This window comes from Brassica napus, chromosome C4 (assembly GCF_020379485.1).
Source record: "Brassica napus cultivar Da-Ae chromosome C4, Da-Ae, whole genome shotgun sequence".
NCBI lineage: Eukaryota > Viridiplantae > Streptophyta > Magnoliopsida > Brassicales > Brassicaceae > Brassica > Brassica napus.
The window spans coordinates 44,701,519-44,708,858 of record NC_063447.1 but is presented as its reverse complement, the minus strand read 5'-3'; positions in this window follow the sequence as shown (position 1 = coordinate 44,708,858).

Sequence of the window (7,340 nt, the reverse complement as noted above, 5' to 3'; positions counted from 1 at the left end):
TGTGAATATCATCAATCCCGTAAGGAATAAGGGGCTTGTCCTCCTGAATGAACTTGTCCAGCTTCATCGTTGTCAGGAAGAACATCATCTTCTTCTGCCACGTTTTGAAGCCTTTGCCATCAAACTTGTATGGCATCAGTCCTTGAGTGAACACACTAGGGACAGCCGAAGGAGTTTGAACTGCCACCGGACCACTTGCAGTTGCTGAAACTGAACCCGTCTGATAAAGACCAGCACCGAATAGGCTACGTCGAGTGGTTTCATAAGCAGCATTTCCCACAGGGAGGATAGTGCTTGTTGTTGCTGCAGCGGTTGACACTGTGATGTTTCCAACATTTGTCACGGTTGCATCAGTTGCTGCAACGTTGAGTGGATTCTAAATGACATCTGTGGTGTCAATGGGGGTGTTGTTATCGTTCGTCATTGTTGTTTCTAAAGAGAAAAATATGAAAGCGAATCAGTATTCCATTCAACAAATAACATATTATTTAAAGAAAAATAATAGTTTTAAATCGATGGTCATTTTTGGTGTTTGAACCAAATCATGTCGATATTAGTCTGGAAAAAACGTATTGAAAACTCGCTTAGATAAGCGTTCGCAGAAACCGTTTTGTATAGACTTAGAATGTTTCATAAAATCGCTTAAGGAAGCGGTTATGGAAACGATTCATGTAGTTTGTTTTAAGAATCGTATTTCAAAATTTTTTTGCGATAATGCTAGAAAGCAATCTGCAAATCGTTATGAAATACATAGGAAACGTTTTGCAGAAGGGCTATAAAGCAATTCGCAAACACATTTACAAAAGAACAAAGAAACGTTTCGTGGATAAGCAAAGAGCAAATCGCAAACATCGTTTTGAACGAAACCAGAAAAGGTTTCTATGAATCGTATATCAATAAACGTTTTTCGATAGTGCTACAGAGCAAAACGCAAACCGTTTATGAGATAAATAACAAACGTTTCGCGGAAGAGCTAGAAAGCAAATCGCAAACACCGTTCAAAAATCCGTTTTTATAAATCGTTCTTCAACCCGATTTGAGCTTTAGACATAAAGCGATTTAGAGTTAAGATTGTAAAATCCGGTAAACCGGACTGACATAAACGATAAAATAAAAGCGATGTTAAGGAAATAGACGAATGTAAAAAACGAATACAAGAACGATAAGAAATCGCATTCGCAAAGATACATGGAGTCGAGATATAATCTCTTTCCTTAATTCTAAAAATCGCTCCTCCACCAAGCCCACGCCCACGCCGAGCCGGACGGCGGCGGCGCGCGTGGGGGGGGGGGGGGCGAGCCTATCCTCTCATGTGCGCCATTTGAACAAGAGTTAGAGTGAGTACATATATACACTACAAGAAAACAGCGGTATTCTGACAGACATTCCGACGGAAAATGAAATCCTCGGAATATCACGAGGAATTTCTGAGGAAATTCGTTTTCTCGGAATTTCCTCGGAATATACTGACGGAATTCTGAGGAAATATTAATCCGTCGGAATATTCTTATGGAATACCGAGGAAAAATATATTCTTCGGAAAAAACCGATGAATTCCGAGGATATATTATAGCCCTTAGAGAGCCGTTGGGGGATTTTAAAAATTCCAAGGAAATTCTGACGAACTAGCCGTTGGCGTCGGAATTCCATCGGAATTTCCTCAGGCTGTCGGTAGGATTTCAACTATAAATACAAGCACCCCTCTTCCTCTTCATTCACTCTATATCTTCATCCTCCCTCTTACTCTCTTTACACAAGAATTTGATTCATAAAAAACATGTCTTCTTCAAATTATTTTCGTTCTTGGATCGATCGACCTCATTTGGATCCGAACACTAGATTGCTTACGGAAGAATACCAACGAGGTATAACCGAATTCATGGGGTTAGTTCACCGACAACCGGAAGCAAAAACAGGTATGTTAAGATGTCCTTGATGTAATTGTAAAAATAGAAAGGTTATTAAAGAGTGGGATGTTTGGACTCATCTATATTTGAGTGGGTTTACACGAAGTTACAAAATTTGGTATCATCATGGGGAAACTGATTATGAACATGGTAGTACTAGCAAACCTCAGCCAGTGGTTAGATTAGAAGAACCAATTAGAACGGATGTAGAATATGGCGTAGATACTGAGCAGATGGTAAATGATCATTTTAGAGGGGAAGATTTACCCAATGCACAAGCTAGGAGATTTTATGATATGTTGGATGCTGGAAAGCAACCATTGTACGAAGGTTGCAGAGATGGTCATTCAGCTTTATCATCTGCTACAAGATTGATGGGCAATAAAACAGATTATAATTTGGCTGAAGACTGTGTGGATGCGATTGCTGATTTTGTAAAAGGTATTCTACCCGAGGATAATGTAGCTCCTGGTTCATACTACGAGGTTCAGAAACTCGTAGCTGGTCTTGGTTTATCGTATCAGGTAATAGATGTATGCAGCGACAACTGCATGATTTATTGGAGGGCGGATGAACAGCGGGTTACATGCAAATTTTGTGGAAAGCCTCGTTATAAAGATACGAGTGGAAGAGTTCCAGTGCCATATAAAAGGATGTGGTATTTGCCTTTGACGGAAAGGTTGCAAAGGTTGAATCTGTCTGAACGCACAGCACAACCATTGAGATGGCATGCGGATCACTCAACAGATGGTGAGATCAGACATCCTTCAGATGCAAAAGCGTGGAAGCATTTCCAATCAAAGTATCCCGACTTTGCGTATGAGAGAAGAAATGTCTACCTTGGTGCATGTACTGATGGTTTCAACCCGTTTGGCAAGAGTGGAAGACTGTATTCTCTATGGCCCGTCATTCTTACACCATACAACCTACCCCCAAACTTGTGCTTGCGACGAGAGTTTTTGTTTCTCTCGATTCTCGTTCCCGGACCAGAGCATCCTAAGAGATCACTTGATGTGTTTCTTCAGCCACTAATATATGAGTTGCAACAACTATGGGCTCAAGGTGCTGAAACATACGATGTTTCATGTAAAGAAAACTTTCAAATGCGGGCAGTACTAATGTGGACAATAAGTGATTTTCCAGCATATGGTATGTTATCTGGATGGACAACGCATGGAAGGCTATCATGTCCATATTGTCAAGATAACACTGATGCTTCCCAACTAAAACACGGAAGGAAAATGTGTTGGTTTGACTGTCACAGGAGATTCCTACCACCTGATCATCCATATCGTAGGAGTAGGAATTTGTTTACGAAGAACCAGAGGGTGTTTGACAATCCACCTCCGGAAATTTGTGGGAAAGATTTGAAGACACAACTAAGAGATTTTGGTGCAGAAAGGACGCCAGACGTCGGTGGACATGAGTGTTTTCCGGTAGATGCTGTTGGAGACCTACATAACTGGCACAAAAAAAGTATTTTCTGGGATCTGCCATACTGGGAGGATCATCTGCTAAGGCATAATTTAGATGTCATGCATATTGAGAAGAAATTTTTTGACAATCTCATGAACACGATCCTTAATGTTCAAGAGAAAACAAAGGATAATTTGAAGTCAAGACTGGATTTAGTCGATATATGTGCTCGTTCAGAACTTCATGTTGATGAGAATGGTAGTGCTTCTTTTCCCATATATCGACTTGATGCAGAGGGAAAAGATGCGTTCTTTGATTGGATTTCAAACGATGTGGAATTTCCAGACGGTTACGCATCTAATTTGCGTAACTGTATCGACAGAAAGGAAGGAAATTTTACTGGCTTGAAAAGCCACGATTGTCATGTAATGATGCAGCGCCTCCTTCCGTTTGCCTTCAAGGAACTATTACCACGAAATGTTCATGAAGCAATTGCAGGGATAAGTGGTTTCTTCCGCGATTTATGCACAAGATCAGTGACTCTTGAAGGTATTGAAAATTTGAAGACTAACATAGCCGTGATTCAGTGCAACATTGAGAAGATATTTTCTCTCTCATTTTTTGATGTTATGGAGCATCTTGTTATTCACCTGGCAAGAGAATTGGAACTTGGTGGTCCTGTGCAGTATAGATGGATGTATCTGTATGAGCGGTATATATTCCATTTGAAGAAGATGGTGAAAAATTTAAGTAGAGTGGAAGGTTCTATAGTCGCACAGATGATCAATGAAGAAACATCAAACTTTGCCGAGTACTACTTTCCAGCAGAAGTTCAGACCAAAAATAGAAGACCTGCTCGGCATGATGATAGAGGCGAACGTGAAACATATCATGTTACGGTTCCAGATATTTTCACAGACGTTGGACGACTTAGCGGAAAATCAAAGGACCGTCGACTTACTGAGCAGGAGCGCAGTAATTTGCAAACATATTTGCTCACCAACTGCGAAGATGTTCTTCAATATGAGAGGTAAATAAATTAGCTTACAAATTTTTATTTTAACAAGTTGAAATTTAAATCTTAATTAATTACATTATTGTCATCATATGTACAGGATTTTCATGGCAGAAAAGCGGTTCGAATATAGATACGCCATAGAGGACGAACTAGAAGAAATGAAGCAGAGAAAATTTTCTGGATGGATGTTTACTTATGTGAGTGCTTTAAACAAAATAAAATATCATTTATCACATATTTATACTAATTCACATTTATTGATATAACACATATATGTGCTATTAATATAGGTGTCTGCTGGTTTGGCCAGAGTGAAACATTTGCCGATTGGATACGCGAGATGGACGTTGGACCAAAATTTGTTGTGAAGTCATATCCGAGGATATGCATTCATAACTCAGAAGAAGAGACGTTCGAGTACGACTTATGATGCTGACATTTGTTCTGCATCAGGAGATGATGTATACTACGGACACATACGTGAGATTTTGGAAATCAAGTATTTGGGCATGGTTGGATTGCGCTGTACTGTTTTCTATTGTGATTGGCATGACAACACTCTAGATCGAGGTGTGAGAACAGATGCATTTGGTGTTACATTAGTAAATTCGAGGCGAAAGCTGCAATATTATGATCCTTTCATTCTTGCTTCTCAGGCCGATCAGGTAATTAAATGTTAATTATTTAGAATGATTCATCATATGTGTATTAATTTATAATTTTACTAATAATTTTTTAAATGTTACAGGTTTGTTATATCAAGTAACCCCCGGGTAAGGAACAGAGATGATCCATGGGTTACTGTTACAAGACTCAACCCGAGAGGCCGATTTCAGGGAAGTTCTGAGCTGGAAGACCCACTACAACCAAGCACATCTGGCAACTTAAATGCAGCAGAAGATTTAGCTGGAGTTGGCCTTGTAGTCGATTTAACCGACTTCGGAGCGGAAGCCGTCGTTCACGTAAAGGATGAACAAGTGATTGGAGAGTTTCACCAAGATCCAGATTCAGATTCATCTGGTGATGATGACTCGGAAACAGACTAGCATCGACTTTTTTTTTTTTTAATAGAAATACCGACGGAATTCCGAGGAAGATAAGGGTTTCCTTGGAATTCCCTTGGAATATTCCAAGGAAGTAGGGTTTTTAAACCGAAAACAACGTTTTGCGATTGTATGAACGAAATCCCCACAACATAAGAGAAACACTTATACACTTTAATGTACGGTAAAGGGAATACTTACAATTCATTTTGAAATTTTGTTATTTCATGGTTTATGATCATCTATACAAAGAATCCTCAATGGTATGCATTACAATTGTATAAGAAATGAAATACAGCAAAAAAAAAATCGATGTTTTGAAACCCCAAACACTAGTTCCTCGGTATATTCTGACGGGATTCCGAGGAAGATAAGGGTTTCCTCGGAATTCCCTCGGAATATTCCGAGAAAATTCCGAGGAAGTAGGGTTTTTAAACCGAAAACAACGTTTTGAATAACACTTATATAACCCTTATTAAGTGTCTTAGACTGATTATGAAGTCAAAAATTTGTTCCTTACCCTATAATAAACACTTTTGCGATTGTATGAACGAAATCCCCACAACATAAGAGAAACACTTATACACTTTAATGAACGGTAAAAGGAATACTTACAATTCGTTTTGAAATTTTGTTATTTCATGGTTTATGATCATCTATACAAAGAATCCTCAATGGTATGCATTACAATTGTATAAGAAATGAAATACGGCAAAAAAATCGATGTTTTGAAACCTCAAACACTAGTTCCTCGGTATTTCCTCGGAATATTCCGACGGAATTCCGAGGGATATTTAAGTATCCGTCGGAATTTCCTCGGAATATTTTCATTTAACCGGGCAAATATTTTGCGAAAATTGAAATTGGAATTCCGAGGAAATTCCGACGGAAACTATCCGTCGGACCCTAGGTTTTATAGCCACGAGCCGCTTCTTCTTCCCCATTTCTCTCTTCTTCCTCTCCGCCTCCTCTCCCTCCTCTCCGGCGATCTCCCCCTTCTCTCCGACGATATCTCCGGCGATCTCCCCCTTCTCTTACACAAATCATGTAAGGACCCTATCCCACTCTTTTAGGTTCTATTTGTTAGGTTTTTGTATAGATTTGATAGATTTTTGTTAGGGTGATTGGTTAGGATTGTGATTTGGTTGTATAATAGGTTTAGAATTGTGATTTGGTTGAATAATTTGTTTTGTTGAATTGATTTAGAATTTTTTTATTTTTTTTGTATTTATAAAATCGATTTTTGTATATAAATTTGATTTTTGTGTATAAATTCGATTTTTGTATTTTACAAAACGATTTTTGTATATAAATTTGATTATTTGGATTTTACAAAACGTTTTTTGTATATAAATTCGATTTTTTGGATTTTACAAAACATTTTTAATATCTATAAAACTTTTTTTGTGATTAAAAACTATTATATGGGATTTAAAAAAAAAAAAAAATATATATATATATATATATAATATAAATTTCTATATTTATTAAACATTTTTAATATTATTAAAACTATTTTTTGTAATTATTAAACTATTTTTTATTTATTAAAACTATTTTTCGTTTATTGAACTATTTTTATATATTTATTAAACATTTTTAATATCTATAAAACTTTTTTTATGATTAAAAACTATTATTTTGGATTTAAAAAATATATATATAAGTATATATATTTATATTATATAAATTTCTATATTTATTAAACATTTTTTAATATTATTAAAACTATTTTTTGTAATTATTAAACTATTTTTTATTTATTTAAACTATTTTTTGTTTATTAGAAATATTTTTATATATTTATTAAACGTTTTAAATATCTATAAAACTTTTTTTGTGATTAAAAACTATTATTTGAGATTTTTTTAAAAAAAAAAAATTAATTTATATATTTCTATATTTATTAAATATTTTTTTTTTAATTTACAGTTCTCATGATGATCAGACCCGGCC